The sequence below is a fragment of the Mobula birostris genome, chromosome 7 (assembly GCF_030028105.1).
Source record: "Mobula birostris isolate sMobBir1 chromosome 7, sMobBir1.hap1, whole genome shotgun sequence".
NCBI classification, from domain to species: domain Eukaryota; kingdom Metazoa; phylum Chordata; class Chondrichthyes; order Myliobatiformes; family Myliobatidae; genus Mobula; species Mobula birostris.
Genome location: NC_092376.1, coordinates 14,206,475 through 14,233,162, shown reverse-complemented (window position 1 = coordinate 14,233,162; position 26,688 = coordinate 14,206,475).

Sequence of the window (26,688 nt, the reverse complement as noted above, 5' to 3'; positions counted from 1 at the left end):
GTGAAAAGAAGGTTTACAAGGATGTTGCCAGGACTTGAGAAACTCAGTTACAGAGAAAGGTTGAATAGGTTAGGACTTTATTCCCTGGAGCGTAGAAGAATGAGGGGAGATTTGATAGAGGTATATAAAATTATGATAGGTATAGATAGAGTGAATGCAAGCAGGCTTTTTCCACTGAGGCAAGGGGAGAAAAAAACCAGAGGACATGGGTTAAGGGTGGGGGGGGAAAAGTTTAAAGGGAACATTAGGGGGGGCTTCTTCACACAGAGAGTGGTGGGAGTATGGAATGTGCTGCCAGATGAGGTGGTAAATGCAGGTTCTTTATTAACATTTAAGAATAAATTGGACAGATACATGGATGGGAGGTGTATGGAGGGATATGGTCCGTGTGCAGGTCAGTGGGACTAGGCAGAAAATGGTTCGGCACAGCCGAGAAGGGCCAAAAGGCCTATTTCTGTGCTGTAGTTTCTATGGTTCTATGGTTCTAATTAAATACTTACCCTTTCTGCCTGCTGCTATCCCTCTCCAAAGCTATAGTAAAGGTCAGGGAGTTGGGGGTCACTGTCTCTGAAATGCTCACCCATCATGAGATCTGACCTCTGACCTCTGACCCGGTTCATTACCTAGCACCAAATCTAGTATGGCCTCTCCTGTATTAGGGCTGTCTACATATTGTGTCAGGTATCCTTCCTGGAAACACGTAATAAATTTCACGCCATCTAAACCTATTGCACTAAGGTGGCGCCAATCTATATTAGGGAGTTTTAAGTCACCCATGATAACAATCCTGTTATATTTTGCACCTTTCCAAAATCTGCCACCTGAACTGTTTTTCAGTATGTCTGTTGCTATGGATGGGGATGCGGGGTGTGGGTGCTGTCTATAGAATACTCCCAATAGAGTGATTGCTCCCTTTCAGTTTCTGACTTTCACACACACACTGATTCAAAAGACAGTCTTCTAGACCATCCGCCCTTTCTGCAGATATGATATTCCTGATTAGCCATCTGATCCCCAAACTCTTTGTCCCTTTTAAAGCATCTAAACCCAGAAGAAGCCAGCAAGAATCTAGCAGCCATTCTTGCTCTTGTGATAGCCAAGAGTCCGTAATGTTCATGTCATAAGTTGCATGTACTGAACCATTCCCTAAGTTCATCACTCTTGTTCCTGATACTTTTGGCATTAAAATTGATCAAATATTGAAACCTATTGAGTATTGAAAGGCCCAGAAGGAGTCAATATGGAGAGGATGTTTTCTATAGTGTGGGGATCTCAGAGCAAAGGCCATAACCTCAGAGTAGAAGGACGCGCCTGAGTGATTCTTTAATTTCTGTAACTTACCTGTCCCTGGTATAGATTATCAAGGAAAAAATAGTTTTTACAAAATCAAGTACTGTAGTTTTAAAAGTTATGTAATAGTAACTCTGAAGTTTTTTCAGTATGCTTCATAAATAATACTTTCTTAACTTTCAAGTGAGTTAAAAACTTGAATGCGCCAGAATTTCACTATTTTGGACTTGTTCCCTACCAGGACTCTGTAATTTTGTCTTCAAACTAAAGTAATAATAAGTTCCAAATTCACCAAATTTTAGTTTGTATTTTCACAGATGAACTTTTAAAACACATGTTAAATTCATGTGGAAATCTGCAGGTGGGTCCTGACGAAAGGTCTCGGCCTGAAACGTTGACTGTACCTCTTCCTAGAGATGCTGCCTGGCCTGTTGTGTTCACCAGCGACTTATATGTGTGTTGCTTTAAATTCATGTGGGTTTTTTTTATACAATTTCTACATATTTTTATGTTAAAGAATTGTTGTCCCCAACACTTCTGTCATTACCGACATGCAACACATATTTTCGAGCTTATTAAGTTTTTTCAAACAACTGCTAATGTGGTTGCCATGGAAATGAGAAGTGACAGGGGAGCATGTGGCTGATATTTCGATGTCCAGAAATGTGAGTAATTTTAAGATTTATACCTCCTGATCTGCGAGTATGTTAATTACATGTCATTACCAAACAAGTTACGATTTGATTGTTTTAACAGAAATAAGTAACTGCACTTTTTTTCTGTATATTTCAATTACATTTACAAGCTAGCTATCCAGTTGAGTTAGCAAGTGCGAGACTTAACTAACTTTTTCTTCAAAAAGTGAGAAATGTCATTACCGTCACACAACTGGCAGTTAAGTTGTCAAGGTGGCCCCAAAATCATCAGCAGACCAATCAAAAAAATATGAGACACAATTAAGGAAGACCCAGTGAAATATCAACAGTACCTTGAAAGACAAAGAGATGCAAAAAAAGAAGGGAGACAGGAAAACTTAAGATCTCCTATGCCTGCACGTACTGCCAGACCTCTTTCATCATTCCAGGCCACCAATACCTCCTCTTGATGAATTCGAAGTCTTCTCAATCCCTAGGTGTGTGTTTGTTCTCGACAAGTGTCCCCACTGGAGTATCTGGGACCAGACGGAACTTGGGACAAACAGCCTACCCAGAGGACCTTTCCAAGGAATCTCCCCTTGAGCTTGAGCTTTGGGAACAAGAGTATCAATACCCCAATGAATTGGTGCTACCACTCTGGCCTGGGGCTAAATGGTGGTAGGCTGCTCCTCTCACTCCAGTTCATCAAACTAATGGGACAGGGTATCTGGCTTCTGGTTTTTCAACCTTAGTCGGTAGGTTAGGATGACTTCAAAGTGACTAAAGAACAAAGCTCACCTGGCCTGCCTGGAATTCAGCCTCTTGGCCTCCTGAATATAAGCCACGTTCTTGTGTTCAGTCCAAATGATAAAGGGGTTCTTGGCCCCCTCCAGCCATTGACACCTTTCCTCCAAGGCTAACATAACCACAAGAAGCTCCCAATTCCCAGTTTTATAGTTCCTCTCTGCTGGGGATAGCTGCCTGGAGAAGAATGCACACAGGTGCAGTTTACCATCTAAAGGATGTCATTGGAACAAGATGGCCCCCACTCCAATGTCTGAGGTGTCCACTTCCTTGATGAAGGGAAGATCTGGGTTAGAAGAAACCATGATGGGAGCTGTTGTTAATCACTGTTTAAGGTCTGCAAAAGCAGCCTCCGCTTCAATCATAAAGAAAACAGGGCCTGTGGATTTCTTAGTTAGCACCATCAGCAGAGCTGCCACCAAGTTGAACTTCTGGTAGAAGTTTGTAAACCCCAGGAACCACTGGACTTGTTTGACACTGGATGGTGGTGGCCAGTCTCCGATTGCCTGGTCTTGGTAGGGTCCATCTTGAGATTGCCATTAGAGAGGATGAACCCAACACTGAAACAGTTGTCACATGAAATTCTGAACTACCCTACTTGACATTAAATCCATAGTCAAGAAGCCTCTCTAAGATGTCCCTGACATGAGCAAAATGCTCCTTATGGACTTTGAGAAGATTAAGATAACATCCAGGTAGACAATGGTGTACTTATGGACAGTGTTCCAGAGCATGTCATTTATAAAGGTCTGGAAAACATCTGGAGCAATTGCAAGGCCGAAGGGCAAAACCAGATACTCATAGTGCCCTGTCAGTGTATTGAATTCAGTCTTCTACTCATCGCTTTCCCTAATACAGACCAGATCGTATGCACTCCTTAGGTTTAGTTTTGTGAATACCCTCGCTCATTGGAGTACCTCAAACACCACATTCGTGAGTGGAAGGGGGTCATGATTCTTGACCATTATGTGCTGTAATCCCCTATAATCAAAATACAGCCTCAGGGTCTCATCTTTCTTTTCTACGAAGAAGAAGCCTGCACTGGTGGGTGAGGTGGAGGGCAGAATAAAGCCTGTGGCAAGAGCTTATATACTCCTCTATAGTGCTTCCCTCTGGGCTTGGAAGCACGTACAATCGACCTCGCTGGGAACAAATACTGGGTAGCAGGCCTATAGCACAGCCGTAGGGTTGGATGCGGTGAAAGAGTTGAGGGCTTTCCCTTGCTGAAGACCTCCTCCAAGTCCTTGTAGACGGAAAGGATTTTGACTGGTCTGAGTGTTGCTATCTCCTCTAGATCTTCCTTTGAGGACAACTCCCAAGGCTCCTATGATAGGGGTGATTCGACAGATCTGTGAGTTCTCTTCCTACGCTCACAAAATTCCTTCATAGAAACAGTGGCAAATCAGAGACAAAATCCCCATCTGTATCCTCAGGCAAAAGTAGCGAGGGAGCAGACTCCAAGGACCAGCATACAGGAGTCTCTCCCTTCCTTGAGACCTGGCAGGTGGATTCCTTAAGCTTAATGGCAAGTTTCCCAAACTGCTGGGGCATCTCCGTGGACCTCTCCTGAATTATACGATGCCTGCTTAGTCTGGGAAACTTGCCGCTAAGCCTAACGTTTCAATTCACCGGGTCTCAAGGAAGGGAGAGACTACTGCATGTCGATCTGCAACCCACTGTCTGTTGCTGGATCTGCCCGAACCCTAGTGGGTGTCCATCCAGGACTGTTGTGGGCACGGGCTGGCTCAGCTCTCGCAGTGGTATGTCGGACTGACAGGCGGTTCTTAAATCCAGAAAATTACCCGTTGACACTGAGTCCACAAAAGCCTCTACGAGCCTCAAGTTCTTACCCCAGCTAAACTTCACCTTTAACACAAATCCAGAATCCGTGGGATTGGGTGTAGTGGCTGCTACTGTCAAAGTCCTCCCGATGGCCACAAATTTGGACATTCAGCCTGCAGGTGACCTGCTTCCCTGCAGTGAAAGCCGTGACCTTGACTCCAACGCCAAGACCTCTCATCGGCGGATAGTCCAGTGCCACCAACCTGCATGTGTTCGACCGGATCTTGAGCAGGTAACGGGCTGGTCATGGTCTGAGATTGGGGAGTGGAACTGCAATGCATGGGGACTTGGCTTGGACTTACTGTCTTTGACCTCCTGAAGTGGTCCCATTCTCGCTTTGCTAAACGATTATCAAGATGGATGGACTGATCAGAGCCTTTAAATTGTCTGATGGCTCTCCTAAGGTGAGGGCATCTTTCAGCTCACCTTGGAGTCCGTGGTGGTATAGCATGGCCAAGGCCTCCCTTTTCTAACCGCTCTCTGGGCCAAGGTCCAGAATTCAATGGTGTAGTTAGCTGCTGATCATCACCCCTGTTGAATCTTCATCAGGTGGTTTGAGGCTCAGCTGTCTCTGGCAGGGTGATGAAACACCTTCATTATGGCAGCCATTGAATTCCTCTGAACTTGAGCAAATCCCTGACCTTCATTCCCAATGGGTGGTGGCCCAGGCTGGGGCTCTCCCAGTCAGAAGAGAGATAATTAAGTCTTTCTTGCGGAGCTCTGAAGGGAACCGTGACAGCAGAAGTTCAAATACTAATGAACATTGGACAAGGAAGCCAAGGCAAGAACCCGGGTCACCGTCGAATCTCTCCAGGGTTGGAAGATGGACTGGATCTGCAGAATGAACGACAGCTTCTCTAGAGCGGCTTTGGCTTCCCTCCTGCAACAGCTGGCAAAAGGCAACCTGGAGGTCGTCTGTCTCCAGGTTCTGTCCGCAAATGTTCTCATTGTGGCTGGCCACAGCAGACAAAAGGCTCAGATACACCACTGGGTCCATGTTGGCTTAATCATATTTGATGAAAATCCTTGATGAGGATAGTTAGGACCGAAATGCTGGGGTACCTGAAGCAAGGTTCGAGACAAAGCATCAAACTGGATCTGAGAACAAACAAATGCCGGATGATATCACTGGTAGGCTTATGACTGAGCACCGAAGCACAGTTCATCTGATCCTTAAACAATCAATTCTTGGTGCTCAAAAGATTATTACCAATTAGCAGGACCATTTTGAACCCTTAAAGGCGCGGTGTCAGCTGTCCGTACCTCGGGGAGTTTGAGCATCCAAATCCCGGAAGCTGGTGCGGTTGGGGGCGTCTCATAACACCACTGCACAGGAACGAAAGATGTAAAATTAGTCAGCTCCATCTTTGGTACTAACCTCTGCAGTATCCAAGTCATCTTCCGGAGCAGTGCTTCAGAAAGGCGACTCCATTATTAAGGACACCATCACTCAGGCCATGCCCTCTTCTCACTGTCACCATCAGGAAGGAGATACAGAAGCCTGAAGCCACACACTCAGTGATTCAGAAACAGCTTCTTCCCCTCTGCCATCCGATTCCTAAATGGACATGGAACCCATGAACACGACCTCACTTTTTGTTTTACATAAAAACTATTTAAAAACTATTTACTATACATATGAACTTAATGTAATTGATTTACTTATTTTTTCTTTCTCTATTATCATGTATTGTATTGTACAGCTTCTGCAAAGTTAATAAATTTCACGACACATGCCAGTGATAATAAACCTAATTCTGATTTTGATTCTAAAATAAACACTTTAACCCAACACAATGACTTCAATTTTTCCCTATCAACTGCCTGCTCTTCTGCACAGGCTCTACATGCTGTATCTACTTATATATCGAATGCCACATCTTTAGACCTATCAGTCCAGTTCCATCCACCTGCCAAATTTAGTTTAATCCCTCCCAAAAAGCTCTTTCAAATTTGCCTGCAGGTGCCTCGGGTTCAGGTTTAGCCAATCCTTTTTGTACAGGTCGTATGTTTCTCAGAAGAGATTCCAATGAATCATAAATCTCAAGCCCTTTACCCTGCACTAATTCCTCAGCTACACAATCATCTGTCAAACCAGCCTCTTCTTACCCTCACCTGTAGCAGTCCAGAGCTCCTGCTTTTCTGCTTCCTATCTAGCTCCCTATATTGTCTCTTCAGGACCTTATTGCTTTTCCTTCCTGTGTTGTTGGTACCAATGTGCAGGATATCCACAAATTCCAGCTGTTCACTCTCCCTCTGTAGAATGCTATGGACCTGATTTGTGATGTCCCTGACCCTGACACCCAGGAGTCTCACAACCACAGAATCTCCTATCTACATGGAGCACTGTTACAGGACAGCAGCATCCATCAGCAAGGACAGTTATCATCTAAGCCATGTTCTCTTCTTGCTGCTGCTATCAGGGAAAAGATACAGGAGCTGCAAGTCCCACTCCACCAGGTTCAGGAACAGTTATTACTCCTCAACCGTAGGGTACAACTTGACTCAATTTCACTTATCCCATCACTGAACTGTTTCCACAAACTATGGATTCATTTTCAAGAACTCTTTATCTCATGTTCGCAATATTTATTGATTTTTTTCATTTGTCTTTTGTTCAGATTGTTGTCTTTTGCATATCTGTTATTTGTCCGTCCTGTGAGTGCAGCCTTACATTGATTTTATTGTGTTTTTTGGATTTACTGTGCCTGTCCGCAAGAAAACAAATCTCAGGGTTATATATGGTAATAAATATGTACTTTGATAATAAATTTACTTTGAACTTTGTCTGTTCCCCTAACTATTTAATCTTCTATTTCTCCTGCATTCCTCAATTCTTCCCCCCACCCCCATCTCCCTCTGATCACAGAGTCAGGCTTAGTTCTTACGAACACCTCATATACACACAAAACACACTTCTACAGGAAGGAGATCGAGAGCCTAGTGCTATTCTGTCATGCGAATGATATTTCCCTCAGTGTCAGGAAAAGAAAACAACTGGCCATTGTCTTCAGGAAGGGAGGTAGTGAACATGCTGCTGTTGACATTGATGGTGTTGAGTCAAGATGATTGTGAGCTTCAAGTTCCTAGGAGTAAGAATCATCAAGAGCCTATCCTGATCCAACCATGTAGATGCCGTGGCCAAAACAATGCACAAACACCTCAACTTCCTCAGGTGGCTAAAGGCCAACTTGACTAAAGGTCAACTTCCTCAGGTTCCTCAGCATGTCCTATTGACCCTCACCAATTTTTATAAATGCACTAGAGAATTCAGGGTGGCAGGGTGGAAATACATCTCTACCAAAGGAAGAGTAAGGCACTTCTTCCTGCTGCTAGCCTGCAGGTCACCCCTGGCAAGGAGTGGAAAACCACTTCTGCAGAAAAAATTGTCAAGACCAATCATAGTCATGGAAAGACCATGATTACCCTCGTCATACGACATGGCACGTAATGATGACTATGGGAAGCATCCTATCCAGATGCATGATGGCTTAGTCTGCCCAGACTATGAGAAACCACAGAGGGTTGTGGACACAGCTCAGAACATCGTGTAAATCAGCCTCCCCCCACTTTTGACTCTGTTCACAATTCTCAGTGCATTGATAACACAGCCAACATAATCAAAGACCCTACCCACCCCAGATATTCTCTCTTTTCCTCCTTCTGTTCAGGCAGAAAATACAAAAGCCTAAAAGCACGTGTTACCATTGCACTATGATAGGATTATTGAACTGGTTATTATTACTGAATGTATTCCTGTTAGAAGATTTCCTTGTATAAATTGAACTCTTAATCACATAATATATATTGTTATACCTTATTGTCTGTGTGTACTGCGCTTCCTCTGTAAATTTAACACTACATTCTGCAATCTGCTATTGCTTTTCCCTTGTTCTACCTGGATGTATTGATGACTGTGTGGATCACATGCAAAGCAAGATTCTTCAACATTCATTCATTTGTTATGCTGTGTCATATGATGTAGGTGAGCATGGTCTTTCTATGAAAGTGATTGTTCTTGGCATTGCCACTCTGACTTCTTCTGGGTGGTGTCTTTATAAAGTGGGCGATCCCAGACATTATCTTCAAGGATTGTCTGCTTGAGGTCAGTGATCCCATAACCAGGACTTGTGATACGTACCAGCTGCTCATACGACCATCCACCACCCGCTCCCATGGCTTCACGTGACCCTGATCGGGGAGGCTAAGTAGGTGCTACACCTTGCCCAAGGGTGACCTGCAGGCTAGCAGAGGGAAGGAGCATCTTACGCCTCCTTTGGTAGAGACATATCTCCACCCTGCTACCCGATGTACTCGTGACAATAATAAACCAATTTATTTGTCCACAACAAAGAGATGATTTTCTTCATCCAGTTATCTTTATTTTATGGAGGGACAAGCATGGGAAGAAAATTAATCCTGTTTATTACTGAAACTTTAATAAATTGAATGATTGAAAAATGGGTCGGCGGTTAGACTCTGAGTATAGTTATTGGAAAAACCTTCAGATTGGATGATTTTGACTAACTTGGGAACTGGCTGGCTGCTATCACTATAGAGAGCTGAATGTTAGGGAGCCCCAGTTAGAAATAAAGCAATCACAAGGCATATCCCCAAAGGTTACAGAATAAAATCTTGCCTGCTTGAAGCACTTTATTTGAACCAGTGAACTGGGATGAAAATACTCAAATCCATCGAGTGGCGTATTATAACATTTAGATATGTCTCAAGGGCTTTATGTACAAAGGGTACATGTCTTTCAGTGATGGAATTTGTTTTCAAGTTGTGAAGATCTTGGGCATCGGGGTGGAACTGTAGTGTAACGGTTAGTATAACGCTATTCCAGCACCAGCAAACCAGGTTCAATTCCTGCCGCTCTCTGTCAGGAGTTTGTACGTTCTCCCCGTCACCGTGTGGTTTTCGTCCAGGTGCTCCAGTTTCTTCCCACATTCCAAAGAAGTACAGGTTAGCTTGTTAAATAGTCACATAGTTGGCACAGGCTCGCTGGGCCTGAAAGGCCTGTTACCATGTTATATATTTACTTCAAACAATAAATAAAGAGACAAATAATAAATAAATAATAGGTAGATAGAAAGTAAGTGACTAAATATTCAGAATCAGGTTTAATATCTCCAGTGTAGGTTATGAAATTAGTTGTCTTTGCAGTAGCAGTACAATGCAATACATGATAATAGAAGAAAAACTGTGAATTACATTAAGTATAGGTATAATAAATGGATAAGTTAAAAAAGTAGTGCAAAAATAAAAAGTTTAAAAAAGTAGTGGCTTCGTGTTCATGGGTTCAATGTCCATTCAGAAATCGGACGGCAGAGGGTAAGAAGCTGCTCGTGAATCATTGAGTATGTGCCTTCAGGCTCCTGTACCTCCTCCCTGTAGCAATGAGAAGAAGGCATGTCCTGGGTGATGGGGGTCCTTAATGATGCATGACACCTTTTGAGGCATTTCTCCTTGAAGATGTCCTGGATGCTAGGAGACTCGTGCCCATGATGGAGCTGACAGAGTTTACAACTCTCTGCAGCTTACTTCGATCCTGTGCAGTAGCCCCCACCCCCCCACACCCACCAACCCACATACCAGACAGTGATACAGCCATTCAGAATGCTCTCTATTCTACATCTGCAGAAACTTACAAGTGAGTTTGGTGACATACCAAATCTCCTCAAACTCCTAATGAAATGTAGCTGCTGTCATGCCTTCAAATAAATGAGCAAACAAATAAATACACAGATAAACAAACAAACACATAAGTAAATAAATAACTCTGTACAGTGTTGGCTAGCTGCCTGCTTAGAGTAAAATTAAAATATGCAAAAACTTATGAGGGTGTTTTACTCTTTCCTGTGGCATGCACCTTTTGCTAATTCTAATAATGATTTACAGTATATCTTGAGTAGACTGATTTTTCAGTCCTAAGTTGTAGCAAGATACTGCATATGCAGCAAATCAGAAATAAAAACAGAAAATGCTGAAAACGCATGGCAGATCAGGCAGCGTCCATGGAAACAGGAAGAGAGTTTGTCGCTTGAGGCATAAAAAATAAAATTTGGGAGGTTATGTTCCAGCTGCATAGAACTTTATTTAGGCCATATTTTCAAAAGTTCAAAGTATATTTATTAGCAACTTATATATGGGGTGTATGGGGTGTCTAGGCAAGGGGTAGAACCTCTAGTGGCGGGGGGGGGCTGCCATGCCCTTTTCAGGGCAGTTCGTCCACCTTTGGTCCCCACCTGGTGCTCAGCTCTCACCTGTTGCTCCAAGTAGCTGTAGCACGCGCAGTGGCCACAGCCCAGTAAGCCGTCTTGGCAAACAAGGCAAACCAGGTGAGGGTAGCTGACAGGTCTTCGGCCCTCGGTGAGGTGGGGTTTCAGCCTGTCCCAGCGTGTGAAGCGCAAACACGAGGAAATCTGCAGATGCTGGAAATTCGAGCAACACACACAAAAAATGCTGGTGAACGCAGCAGGCCAGGCAGCATATATTGGAAGAGGTACAGTCGACGTTTGGGGCCGAGACCCTTCGTCAGCTGTACCTCTTCCAATAGATGCTGCCTGGCCTGCTGCGTTCACCAGCATCTTTTGCGTGTGTTGCCAGCATGTGAAGTCTGGCTTTGGGAGATTGAGCGAAGGAGACCGGTTAATGGTCCAACGGTCAAGAAGGCAGCCCAGCAGGCGTGATGGAGCGCTAAGAGCTCGACAAGACACTTAGACATCTTGGTCATCCACTGCAAGAGCTGGTGATCTCTTTAAGCTCACCCGGCAGAAGGCAAAGGTAAGCCACTGCTGTAATTGCCGAGTACATGATTTCCCAGAATGGCGTGGAGGGAAATCGTCCACAATCTGGAAATTCCAGATGTGACCTAACAACGACATAAGTATACATACAGAATATTACTCTGAGATTTGTCCTCCTGCAGGCAGCCTTGAAACAAAGAAACACCATGGAACCCATTCAAGAAAAATCGAACACCCAACATGTGAAAAAGGAACAAATTGTGCAAATTGTGCAATTGTGCAGTAGTCAGTTTAGTTCAGATGGAGGGCTCTGGACCATTCTTCGCTGAAGCACCCCAGTTTGCATTGCTCGACCTGATTTAAACCGCTCAAAAACAGCAAGAATCAAAGAGTAACCAGAATCCAGTAACACATGCAATATGAACATCAAAGTTCCCCAAAACGAGTCCACAGCCTCACCATTCAATCCTGGCAACGAAGATCACAAGACTCCTGTATTTTCCTCTGACAGCAGCTATCAAGTGGGAGGGGAAGACTGCTCAAATATTGGCAGATGGCACTGAACCCTTGTCTGTCCTCTGCCTCTCATCCTCATCAAATTCAACCTTGCTTGACACCTCAGTCAGAGAAAAGCAATGGATTCGATCATGGGCTCGCGCCCTCATTGCATCAATCAGAGAGAAGCAATAGAGAAGATCCTGGCCTCACACCCCTTCTGCAGTCAACTAGACTTCCAGTCTGTGGACTCCACACTAAACCTCACCATATTCCCTCAGAGTCAGGAATGTGCCAGATCCCTAAATCGGCCCCAAAACACACCATCAAAGGATCAAAGATGCATATATCAGGATGCTTTTTAATCAATTACAGTTCAGAATTTAACACCATCATCCCCTCAAAACTGATCTGTACGTAAGAACATAAGAAATAGAAGCAGGAGTAGGCCATCTGGTCTATCGAGCCTGCCCGCCATTCAATAAGATCATGCCTTTTCCCCATAACCCTTAATTCCCCTACTATGTAAAAATCTATCTAACTGTATCTTAAATACATTTAGTGAAGAAGCCTCAACTGCTTCTCTGGGCAGAGAATTCCACAGGTTCACAACTCTCTGGGAAAGACAATTTCCCCTCATCTCCACCCTAAACCTTTTCCCCTGAATCTTGAGGCAATGTCCCCTAGTTCTAGTCTCACCTACCAATGGAAACAACTTTCCTACTTCTATCTTATCTATTCCTTTCAAAATACTGTATGTTTCTATAAGATCCCCTCTCATTCTTCTGAATTCCAGAGAGTATAGTCCCAGGCGACTCAATCTCTCCTTATAGGTTAACCCCTTCAACCTCAGAATCAACCTAGTGAACCTCCTCTGCACTGCCTCCAAAGCCAGTATATCCTTCCTCAAGTATGGAGACCAGAACTGCACACAGTTCTCCATGTGCAGCCTCACCAGTACCCTGTACAGTTGCAGCATGACCTCCCTGCTCTTGAATTCAATCCCTCTAGCACTGAAGGCCAGTATTCCGTTTGCCTTCTTAATAACCTGTTGTACATGCAAGCCAACTTTTTGTGATTCATGAACAAGCACTCCCAAGTCTCTCTGCACAACAGCATGCTGCAATCTTTCTCCATTTAAATAATAATCTGCTCTTCTATTATTCCTTCCAAAGTGCATGATCTCGCATTTACCAATGTTGTATTCCATCTGCTAGACCTTGGCCTACTCACTTAACCTATCTATTTCCCTCTGCAGACTCTCAGTTTAGTGTCATCAGCAAATTTTGCTACGCTACACTCAGTCCCCTCTTCCAAATCATTAATGTAAATGGTAAACAGCTGTGGGCCCAGCACTGACCCCTGAGGCACCCCACTCAGCACTGACTGCCTACCAGAGAAACACCCAACTCTCTGTCTTCTATTGGTTAACCAATTCGCTATCCATGCCAATACACTTCCTCCAACTTCATGCATCTGTATTTTATTTATAAGTCCCTTGTGCGGCACCCTATCAAACGCCTTCTGGAAATCCAAGTATTCAACATCCACCTGTTCCCCTCTAACCACTGCACTCATTATGTCCTCAAAGAACTCCAGTAAGCTTGTCAAACAGGACCTGCCCTTTCTGAATCCATGCTGCGTCTGTCTAATGGAACCACTCCTTTCTAAATGTTGTGCTATTTCTTCCTTAATGACAGCTTCAGGCATTTTCCCAACTACAGATGTTAAGTTAACTGGCCTGTAATTGCCATTCTTTTGGCTACACCCTTTTTTAAAAACGGGCATGACATTTGCTGTCTTCCAATCTGCCGGGACCTGCCCAGAGTCTGGAGAATTTTGGTAAATGATTACCAACGCATCCACTATAACCTCCACCAATTCCCTCAGCACCCTGGGGTGCATCCCTTCAGGACCAGGGGATTTACCTACCTTCAGGCCTTCTAGTTTGCTCATCACTATCTCTTTAGTGACAGTAATTTTACTGAGGGCCTCACCTCCTATTTCGTCCATAACATCATTCTTTGGCATATTAGATGTGTCCTCCACTGTGAAGACTGACACAAAATAGTCGTTCAATGCCTCAGCCATTTCCTTATCACCCAATATCAATTTCCCCTTCTCATCTTCCAAGGGACCTATGTTGACTTTAGCCACCCTCTTCTGCTTTATATATTTATAAAAACTTTTGCTCTCTGTTTTTATATTTTGGGCTAATTTACTTTCATACTCTATCTTCCCTTTCCTTATTTCCAAAATCTGGGCCTCAATACCTCCTTGTGTAACTGGATCCTGGTTTTCCTCACTCGTAGACCCCAGTCAGTTTAGATTGTCCAAAACATTTCCCTCACAGTCTCCATCAGCACAGGAGCACCACAGGAATGTGTACTTAGCCCCCTGTTCTACTTGCTTTGCACCTATGACTGTGTGGCTAAGTACAGCTTCAACATGATATCCAAGTTTGCTGACAACACCACTGTTGTGGGCTGTATCAAAGATAGGATGAATCAGCATGCAGGGGGAAGTTTGAAAGTCTGGCTGAGTGGTACAATAACAACTCAATATCAATAAGACAAAGAAATTGATTGTAGACTTCAGGAGAGGGAAACCAGTGGTCCATGAGCCAGAAATCATCGGAGGATCAGAGGTGGAGAGGGTCAGTAACTTTTAATTCCTGGGTGTCACTATCTCAGAGGACCTGTACTGGACCCATCATATAAATATTATTGCGAAGAAAGCACAACGGCACCTCTACTTCCTCAGGAGTCTGTGAAGATTTGGCATGACATCAAAAATCATGGCAAACTTCTATAGATGTCTGGTGGAAAGTGTGTTGACTCTCTGCGTTTCAGCCTGGTATAGGAACACCAAAGACTTTGAACGGAAAATCCTACAAAAGGGTAATGGATTCGGCCCAGTACATCACAGGTAAAACCTTCCCAACTATTGAGCACATCTACATGAAACGTTGCCGCAGAAAAGCAGCATCCGTCGTCAAAGATCCTCACCATCCAGACCGTGCTCTTTTCTCACTGCTGCCATCAAGTAGGAGGTACAGGGTGTCTCAGGACTCCACCCTGAGGTTCAAGAACAGTTACTACCCCTCAACCATCAGGCTCTTCAACAAAAGGGAATAAGTACACTCATTTAAGGACTCTTTTATCTTGTTATTTCATGCTCGTTATTTATTGCTACTTATTTATATCTGCATTTGCACAGATTGTTGCCCATTGTTTACAGTTACTGTTCTAGAGATTTGTTAAGTATGCCCTCAGAGAAAGAATCTCAGGGTTGTATGTGGTGACACGTATGTACCCTGATAATAAATTTTGTGTCGGTCTTCACAGTGGAGGACACATCTAATATGCCAAAGAATGATGTTACTTTGAACTTTGAAAGGTTTAGGGGGAATGTGAGGAGAAAATTCTTCACTCAGAGGATGGTGAGAGTGTGGAACGAGCTGTCAACTTGAGGTAGTGCATGCAAGCTTGATTTCAATATTTAAGGAAAGTTTGGATGGGGGGAGGAACATGGCGGTCTATGGTCTGAGTGCGGGTCGATGGGACTAGGCAGATTAACTGGTTCAGCACAGACTAGATTTGCCAAGGGGCCTGTTTCTAGGCTGTATTTTTGCTATGACTTTATGACTCTAGCAATTAACCGAATCACTGGTACAGCTTTGGAACGTGCGCGGAAACCAGAGCACCTGGAGGAAACACATGTACTCAAGGGACAGACATAAATACTTCCCGCAGGCAGCATCAGAATTGAACTCCAAACTCCAGTGCCCTAAGCTGTAATATTGTCATACCACTACCCCACTGTGGTGCGCACAGAATTAAGAACTGGAGTATCACATCCAAATTTCCGCTCCTGCTTACAGTGAGCTCATAGAGGGCCCGATACATTAATTAAAGGTTAGTCATCATTGATGGGTCAACAGTGGAACAAGTGATCTCCTGGGTCTCAAAATCAGGAAGAGTCCATCCTGGGTCCAATAGATTGAAGCTCTCAGAGGCACCACTTGGCTGGAGGTTTGTGTTTGAGGAGATTTAACATGTTACCAAAGATTCTTACAATAATGCAGTAGAGTGTTGTACATAAAACATGCTAAAATACAATACAAAACAGATACAGTGACATAAAATAAATAAGCTACACAAAAAGAGAGCAAAATAGTTCGTGAACAGCTCAGAAACCTGATGGTGTTATTTCTAAAACTCTGAATGTGTATCTTCAGGGTTCTGTATCTCCTCCCTGATGGTAGTAATGAGAAGGGAGCATGTCCTGGATAGTGCAATTCCTTAATAATGGACGCTGTCATCTTGAGTCATCGCCGTTTGAACGTGTCCTTCCATAAAATGGATTGGCCTCCTTTGTGTTTGTCTTCCTGATGTGAAACTCCTCATGTCGGCCACGATTAAACTCCCTTACCATGTCTTTGCCTGTAACTGTGACTGAAGTGCAGTATATCTGGCTATATCATCGATAATCTGCCTATAACTCCACCAAAATTATGTTTAAGCAGCTTTATGAAAGGTTAGCTTAGTAGGTCGAAACATCAAAACATACATTGAAATGCATTGTTTTATGTCAATGACCAACACAGTCCAAGATGCATTGTGCTAAAAGCAGCCCACAGGTGTCACCACGTTTCTAGTGCAGATATTGTATGCCCATAATTTTTTTGTGTTTTCTGCAAACTTACTAACAAGCCCATACATGTTTCCATCCAAATCATTTATATAAAACTCATAACTGCTCCCCAATGCATTGGTGCTGTCACTCCAAGGAACAGATCCTACGCACTGAGTGAGTTAGCAGTGTACCAGGGATGCAAGGCCTTTGCTGATGTGGAGGAATTGGCAAAAGAGCCAGAAAATAATCTGTAAACAACCTTTTACTCAGCTCGATCTTGCGTTGCAGATGACAATTCCTGACATTGCGTTGGAAGTAGTCTGATTATCAAAATCCAAAGCAGAACTGATTAAATAGATAGTGAAGTAAATATTTTAAAAAAGCTACAGCAAAGAGCAGAAGGAACAGTACAAATTGGATTGCTTCATCAAAATGCTGGCACGGGTATGTGGCATTCAGAAGTTCTCTCGCACCTTCTGTTCAATGAGGTGCATTTGATTCACGAGTAATATCATTTCAAGTTCATAAGAGTGAAGGAGAATAAAATAATTGTTACTCCAAATAACATAGGAAAAAGCACATTAAATAAAGAACACAATAACAAAAAAAACCATAATAAATGTAAATATATTGTATGAGGCCCTCTGTTGGTCAGGGTTGACCATGGATGTAGCATCCCAACTGTCTACGTGATACGCAAACCAGGGCGGTATGATATAGAACATAGAACATAGAATAATACAGCACAGTACAGGCCCTTCAGCCCACAATGTTGTGCCGACCCTCAAACCCTGGATATGGAGAGCAAGTTATTGCCCATGTAGCAGGCTTCCCCTCTCCACTCAGCTAATGGACCCAAATGAACGACAGAGACCGGTACAATTTGGCACCAGGAGCTGCCAGTCAGCATTGAACTCAATGTAGGACTGCCTGAGGGACTCCATCTCCAGAACTTTCCTCATGCTTTACTTTCAAAACCTTCCCCATGAGTGGGTATAGCCGCAAAGCAGCAGGGACTTGAGATTAGAGTTTCCCTTCTTGTAGGTGAGCTCCCAGCCACGGCTGATGAGCCCCATCTGCCTGAGCGACTGGTTTCAAGGTGCCAGTAACCTGCCTTTACTCCTTCTCCTGTCAGGAGAAACTGTTCCACTGGGCTTAGTAGCTAAGTCACATATGAAGATCAGGAGTGGGACTTCGTTGTCAGAGGCTATTTGAGATTTGTACCATTGGGAGCGTTTAATAGGTAGAGGTAGCGTATCCCCACTACCACCCCTGGCTATATATACATAGATTGATTATATGTACATAAAGTGACTCTAGGTACAGGAGTGTCTATACATAAGGTAGCTCTGACTGGAAATGATAAAGTAGTGGAGATGAGTGCAGCTGTGTAAACAAAGTCACCTGATAGAAGTACTAGTAGATATAAAGCAGTCTCTTTATTTGACAAATTATCAAAAATAAGCTGAAAGTCTTTGGAGTCACAAGAGATACAGTGACAGAGAGACAGAGAGACAGACAGAGGGGCGGAGAGATGGAGAAAGGCAGGGAGAGAGATAGGGAGAGAGACAGAGTGACAAAGACAGAGAGACAGAGAGAAAGAGACAGACAAAGAAAGAGAGAGAGAGAGAGAGAAAGAGGGATGTTGTTGTTTTCCCTTGTGTGTTACAAAATGATCTGTATGGTTGGCATGAAAATCGTCTTTTTCTCTGTACCTTGGTACTTGTGATAATAATAAACCACTTTACCAAATTACTTACCGAGGTTCACTGGATAAGTTGACTATTTACACTCAGTGACCATTTTATTAGGTTCAGACATGGAACCCGGCTACTGTAGCCCATCCATTTCAAGGTTCAACATGGCGTGTGTTCAGAGATGCTCTTTTGTATGTCACTGTTGTATTAGGTGGGTACTTGAGTTATTGTCGCCTTCCTGTTGTCTTGAACCAGTCTGGCCATTCTCCTCTGACTTCTCTCATTAACAAGGCATTCTTGCCCAAAGAACTGCTGCTCACTGGATTTTTTTTCTGTCTTTCACACCATTCTCTGTAAACTCTAAAGACTGTGTGTGTGAAAATCCCTGGAGATCAGTCTGTCCCACCTGGAAAATGGAGTCTCATATGCCAAACTACAGTTTATAGACTTAAGCTCAGCATTCAGCACCATCATACACCTGAAACTGATGGGGAAACTGTCCTTGCTGGGTCTCAACACCCCCCTCTACAATTGGATACCAGACTTCATAACAGTAAGGCCACAGTCAGCCCATGTGGGCAGCAACATCTCCCATCCCATTACGCTGAGCACTGGTGCTCCCCAAGGCTGTGTGTTCGGCCCCACTGCTGTCGGATGACTGTGTCTTAGGATCCAGCTCACACCGTGTCATCAGGTTTGCGGATGACACAACCCTGGTTGACCTTATCAAGAACGATGACAACATGGAGCATAGAGAGGAAGTGGAATGGCTGGTGGACTGGTGTGAGAAGAACAACCTAAGCCTGAACGTGGAGAAGACAGATGAAATTATTGTGGATGTCAGGAAGGTGCAGACAAACCACCCAGCTCTGTGAATACATGCCTCCTTTGTGGAGAGAGTTATGTGCACCAAGTTCCTGGGAATTCACATCACAAATGACCTCACATGGTCCCTTAATATCACCTCCCTGGACAAGAAGGCACAGCTCTTCTATTTCCTCCACTTCCTAAGAAGATTGAAGCAAGCAAAGCTTCCATCCCCCATCTAACTGCATGTTACAGGAGCCCCACTGAAAGTGTCCTCTCAAGCTGCAGCTCCAACTAATATGGGAGCAGTCACGCATCGGACCAGATGTCTCTACAAAGGACTGTGAGAACAGCTGAGAAGATCATAGGGGTGTCCCTACCATCCATCAGGAACATTTATCAAGAGTGCTGCATAAACAGGGCCCTTAATATTATTGAGGATCCCACCCATCCATCCAGCATCCACTTTGATTTTCTAATGTCAGGCAGGTGACGAGGATGCATAAAAGCAAGAACTGTCAGGATGAGAAATAGTTTGTTCTCCCAGGCAATTAGGCTTCTGAATTCTTGGCTGCATCGTATTTGAAGAGTCACTGTTTAATCTGTTCTGTACCTTACAATATTTAATATTAATGCACTTTAGTTTGTTATTTATGTGTGATTCATCTGTAGATTTTATCCTTACCTTCATAAAGAATTTCCCCTGAGATCAATAAAGTAGTTATTATTATTATAAGTTATTGTGTGTTATGTGCTTTACATCCTGGTTTGCAGAAACATTGTCTCATTTCTATATACATTATATACATTATTTACATGTATATAGTTAAATGACAATAAACTTCACTTCACTTCACTTCATTTCCGAGATACTCAAACCACCCCATCTGGCACTAAGAACTATTCCGTGGTTATTAGATCACATTTTTTCCCCATTCTGATGTTTGGGTTGAGCAACAACTGAAACTCTTGACCATGTCTACACGCTTTTTATGTATTGAATTGTTTCTACATGATTGGCTGATTAGATTCAAGATTGTTTAATGTCATTTCCAGAATGAAGGAGAATGAAGTAATTGCTATTCCCAGGCTGATGCAGCACAAAAAAAACACAATAAGGTGAAAAATACACAATCAATATAAATACATAGCTTATATACATAGATTGATAGAATGTCCATACAGTGATGACAGGCACAGGAGTCTGTACGTAAGCTGACTGACAGGATACGACAAAGTAGTGGTGGTCGGGTTGTGAATGGCTGGGTTAGTGGGTGGAGGTGTTTATTGGAGTTACTGCCTTACTTCTCAAGTAGTTATCTGTCATATGTTGGTGTTGACGCAGAGCTTTCTCCCCCTGCCATCTCTGCAGATAATAAGTGTGTAGCTACTGATCTTAGTTATCAAATACCCTGCCTCAAAACTCACTTTCATACCAATGCCTCACACACCTTAATAGATCAAAAATCGTGAGTGGCAGCAATTTCTACAGTGTAGAGAACTGGGGAAATGAATGTAATTTGTACAACTGTTCTCACTGCTGTTCTCTATTCCTAATATCTATATCAATTAGTCAGGGATTGAGTTCAGGAGCTGTAAGGTAATGTTACAGCTCTATAAAACTCTGCTTAGACCACACTTGGGGAGTATTATGTTCATTTTTGGCCACCTCATTATAGGAAGGAGGTGGAAGCTTTAGAGAGGGTGCAGAGGAAAGTTATCAGAATGCTGCCTAGACTGGAGAGCATATCCTTTGAGGAGTGGTTGATTGAGTTTGGGCTTTTCTCTTTGGAGTGAAGTAAGATGCAAGGTGACTTGATACAGATGTACAAGATGATAAAAGGCCTTGACAGAGTGGACAACCTGAGACCTTTCTCCCTGGGTGGAAATGACTAATACAACCGAGTATAATTTTTAGGCGCTTGGACCAAAGTATAAGGGAGGTGTCAGAGGTAAGATTTTTTACACAGATAAAGGTAAAAACTCCACTCATTTATTTATTCATTCATTTTATCACTTTGCACTAAAATAGACCTTTTTTTGTAATATGTTCTTTCCTGTAAAAATTGTGTATATTTTTCATGAAAATACTGCTTATATGATGTTAATGCACCTGACAGCAATTATTCATTGCAACAGTGCAAGCATGTATTTCCACATATGACAGCAAACTCAACATTGACTCTGATGTTGATGATCCCACGGAGAAGAAATCCATTGTTCTTTCCTTAGCTAGCCTGACTTGATGAGGTTTACAAGATGATAAGAAGTATAGATCGAGTGGACATCCAGAGACATTTTTCCAGGGCAGAAATGGCTACTGTGAGGGGATGTAACTTTAAGGTGATTAGAGGAAAGTATAAGGGGAATGTTAGAGGGAGGCTTTTCACACAAAGGGTGGTGGCTGCATGGGATGTGCTGCTAGGGGTAGTGGTATACATTAAGGATAATTAAAAGACTCACATAAAAATATGAATGTAAGAAAAATAGAGCTTTATGTGGGAGGGAAAGGTTAGATTGATCTTGGAGTGGGTTAAAAGTTTGGCACAATACTGTGGGCTGAAGGGCCCGTCTTATTGGTTACTACGGGTGGAGCTAAAGATGGCATCAGAGGGTGACTTCTCCCAGCTCATCAGCAAAACAGTTAAAATCTTCCTATTCTAATATCTCTATTTTCCTTTTCAAGGTGGCTGGGGTCCTATCAAGATCTTTGATTTACAATGGCACTCAAAAGCTGCGGTTCTACATGACATTCTTGGAGCTCGTCAACTGGCTGTGTATCAGTATGTCCACGTTCATCAGGCCTACATGCCCTGTGGACACAAATTCTCTCTGGTGTTGCGTACTGAGGCTTAGTGAAGTCAGTGAGGGTACTGTTGAAGGACTCTGCACTCGGTAATCAATTTGCCGATTTTTGAGTCGGGGAACTTGAATAAAAAAGCAATACTTCAGACCGACTGCAACCTTGAAGTAGTGACTGTTGTCTCCCCTGTTTCTGTGGATGGAGCGATATTTGTCTCTCCCATTGTTTGCGAGAGAGAGAGCCTCTGCGATGTCGAAATGTTGGAATGAACAGTCAGACTGTAGACCATGGTCTCTCTTTGGGGCCCTCACTGTTGCTGGCATGGTGGGTGGTGGGAATGCTGATGCTTTATGCTAGAATCATTTGGGGTAGGGAGAGGGGGAAGGGTTGCTGCTGCTTGCTAGTGCTTGCGTGTGGGAGGGAGCTGGGGGCTTTGGGGTTCTTACGTCTTTTTTCTGTCATTCATCTTTGGGGATCTTTCTTATTTTAAGGATGTCTACGTAGAGTAAGAATTTCAGGTTCAATATGGTATACGTTCTCTGATATTAAATGGAACCATTGAACTATCATTCTACTCCAACACACACTTTATGGGTGGCATCACCTTGATCATTCTTTGATTTGTCATCTTGCACCATCTGTTGACTGTGTGGATTGAGATGCTGGTGACAGGTATGCAGGTTTCCAGCATCTGACTTGGGGATTATACAGATACAGCTTAATTGAGTGGGACAGAAGTAGTGAGAGAGATTGCTGACAGATGTCAGAAAATGGGCCAGCTTTCTGTCCACCCAAACTATAGGCACACAATTCTGTCAGCAATAAACACCTCACCTCTCCAGATAAATAAAACTGTTACTATGAGAGTGGTGAATCTGTGGAAATCACACAGAGAGTGGTGAATCTGTGGAATTCTCTGCCACAGGAAACAGCTGAGGCCAGTTCATTGGCTATATTTAAGAGGGAGTTAGATATGGCCCTTTTGGCTAAAGGAATCGGGGGTATGGAGAGAAGGCAGGTACAGGGTTCTGAGTTGGATGATCAGCCATGATCGTACTGAATGGCGGTGCAGGTTCGAAGGACCGAATGGCCTACTCGTGCACCTATTTTCTATGTTTCTATGATCTATTTCAAAGTTTAAAGTTCAAAGTAAATTTTATTATCAAAATACATAAATGTCACTGTATACCACCCTGAGACTTATTTTCTTGCAGGCATTCTCAATAAATCTATAGCATAATATCCATAGCAGAATCAATGAAATACTGTCCAAGTAAGGTGTTCAAATCAGAGTGCAAAAGACAACAAACTGTGCAAATACAAAGAGTTAATAATATTAATAAATAAATAAGCAATAAATATCAAGAACATGAGATGGTGAACCCTTGAAAGTGAGTCCATTGTTTGAGGAAGTATTTCAATAATAGGGCAAGTGAAGTGGTGTGAAGCTATCCCCTTTGATTCAAGAGCCTGATGTTTGAGGGGTAGTAACTGTTCTTAAACTTCATGGTGTGAGTCCTGAGGCTCCTGTACCTTTGTGCTGATGGCAGCAGTGAGAAGGAGCATATCCTGGGTGGTGGGCGTCTCTGATAACTGCTTTCCTGTGACAGCATTTCGTGTAGATGTGCTCCATAGTTGGGAGAGCTTTACCCATGATGGACTGTGTGGTATCCATTACTAATTGAGTGGTGTGGCAGGGGTGCAGTTGTTCTGATTTTCTAATGTATTGCTCTCTACTGAATCTTAGGTTCGAGGTATAAGTGTGAAGAAGCTTCAGCTGATGAAACAGGCTGGTGGCCCTGGACCCATACTCAATCATTGATGTACACCATCGAGGACATCATCAAACGACAGTGTCTCAAGAAGGTGGCATTCATCACTAAGGACCATCATCATCTAGGACGTGCCTTCTTCTCAGTATTACCACCCTGAATCACAATCAAGTTTAATATCACTGGTGTCTATGTAATTCTGTTGTTTTACGATACAAACCAAATATATAATTAAATTAAATAAGTAGTGCGCAGAGTGCAAATAAAATAGTGAGGTAGTGTACACAGTTTTATTGTCCATTCAGGAATCTGATGGCAGAGAGGAAAAAGCTGATCCTGAAATATTGAGTGTATCTCTTCAGGCTGCCGTACCTCCTCCCTGATGAAAGCAACGCGAAGGAGGCTTGTCCTGGGTGATGGGAGACCTTAATGATGGATGCCGCCTTTTTGAGGAGTCCTCGTAGTGAGTGTCTTTGGTAACATAGAAGCCTCCTCAAACACCTAATGGAATATAGCTGCTGTTGTACCTTCTCTGTGATTGCACCAACATGTTGGGCCCATGATAGATATTCAGAGATGTTGACACCCAGGAATTTGAAACTGCTCCCCCTTTCCACTGCTGATCCCTCGATGAGGACTGCTGTGTGTTCCCCCGACTTCTCCTTCCTGAAGTCCACGATCAATTCCTTGGTCTTACTGACATTGAGTGTAAGGTTGTTCCTGCAACACCACTCAACCAGCTGAACTGTATGGCTCCCGTACGCCTCCTTGCCATTGTCTGATGTTTTGTCAGAAATAGTTGTGCCATCTGCAGATTTATAGATGGCATTGAGCTGTGCTTAGCCACACAGTTGTGCATGTAGAGAGAGTAGAGCCCTGGGCTAAACACACATCCTTAAGGTGTGCCAGTGGAGATTGTTAGCAAAGAGGAGATCTTATTTTCAATCTGCACTCTCAAAGTGCTTCACCACAGTAGATGAGAGTGAAGCTGAGTGATAGTCATTGAGGCAGCTCACTCTTCTCTTCTTGGGCACCGGTATAATTGTCACCCTTTGTAGCAGATAGAAACTCTAACTGCAGCAGTGAGGGAGTGAAGATATCCTTGAACACTCTCATCAGCTGGTTGGCACAGGTTTTCAGATCCCTACCAGGTACAGTATCAGGGCCTGGCACCTTGGGAGTGTTCACCCTCTTGAAAGATGTTCTGGCACCAGCCTCCGAGACAGAGATTACAGGGTCACCAGATGCTGCAGGGATTTGCACAGGTGTAGTTATATTCTTCCTTTCAAGTGTGCATAAAAGGCTTTTAGCTCATCTGGGAGTGAAGGTTCACAGCCATTCATGATGCTAGATATTACCTTGTAGGAAGTAATGTCCGGCAAAATCTGCCAGAGCTGATGTGCATCCAATTCTGTCTCAAACTTCAATCAGAATTGATTTTTCACTCTTGAGATACACTACTGTCAAACCTGGACTTCTTGTAAAGTTCTCGATTACCAGTCTTGAATGCCACCGAACTAGCCATCAACAGACTATGAATCTCCTGATTCACCCAAGGCTTTTGGCTTGGGTATGTCGGATATGTTCTCGAAGACACACACTCATCTCGACAGGTTTTGATGAAGCTAGTAACAACTATGACACATTCATTCTGATTCAAAGATGAATCCCTGAATATTATCCAGTCCACCAACGCAAAGCAGTTCTCTAAGTGCTGCTTTGCGTCCCTTGACCATACCTTCTTGATCCTCACCAGTGGTGCTGTGGTCATTGGTCTTTTTCTGTGTGCCTGGAGTAGAAATACAGCCAGGTGATCGGCATTTCTAAAGCGCATTGGATGGCACAGTAATTGTTCTTGATGGTGGTATAACAGTAGTCAAGTGTGTTGGCTCTTCAGCTTCCACACGTGATATGTTCTTCAGATAGTTCTTCAAGGTGGCCTGGTTAAAGTTCCCTCCAATGATAGGGAAGTCAACAGGGTGTTCTGTTTTGTAAACACAAAATAATCTGCAGATGCTGGGGCCAAAGCAATACTCAAAACACTCTGGAGGAACTCAGCAGGTCAGGCAGCATTCGTGGAAATGATCAGTCGACGTTTCGGGCCAGAACCCTTTGTTGGGACTGTAGAGGGAAGAGAGTAGGGCCTCTGCCCCTTCCCTCTACAGTCCTGATAAAGGGTTCTGGCCTGAAATGTCGACTGATCTTTTCCACGGATGCTACCTGACCTGCTGAGTTCCTCCAGTGTGTCGTGAGGGTGTTCTGTTTCATGCCTGCTGATCACAATGCTCAGCTCCTCCAGTACCTGCTTGACATTGGCCTGAGGTGAAATGTACACAGCTACCAGGTTGTTGGTGGAAAACTCCCACAATAGATAAAGTGGGCGACATTTGATCGCTAGATGTTCCAGGTCAGGTGAGCCAGTCTTAGAAAGAACCATCACGTCTGTTGATCTTGTGGATCAAAAGATTTTTTAAATGTCTTAAAATGATGCTGCTTTCTGAAGTACCCATGGCTGTGACAGTGGATTTCAGCTGTAGTAGTCCTAAATGGGAATATTTAATGATTCCCATCAGAGCTCACAAAGGTTGGCACTTACTGGGGCCATCTTAGCAAAAGGAGGTACGGGAACCTGAAAACACACAATCAATGTTTTAAGAACAGTTTCTTCTCCTCCATCATCAGGTTTCTCGATGGTTGATGAACTCATAAACACCACCTCACTATCCCTCTTTGCACTCTTTATTTGTCTGTTTGTTGGTTTAAGAGTGAAATTGTCTGTAGGGGCGACATGCAAAAACAAGTTTCTCACTGTACCCTGGGATATGTGACATGTAAGGTTGATAATGTCAGAAAATTTACAAGGATGTTGCCAGGACTGGAGGACCTCAGTTATAAGGAAAGACTGAATAGGTTAGGACTTTATTCCTTGGAATGGAGAAAATTGAGGAGAGATTCGATAGAGGTATACAAAATTCTGAGGGTAATTATAGGGTAAATGCGAGCAGGCTTTTACCACTGAGATTGGGTGGGACTACAACTAGAAGTCATGGGTTAAGAGTGAAAGATGAAAAGTTTAAGAGGGACATGCGAGGAAACTTCTTCACTCAGAGGCTTGTGAGTGTGCAGAATGAGTGCAAGTAGTTCATGTGAGCTTGA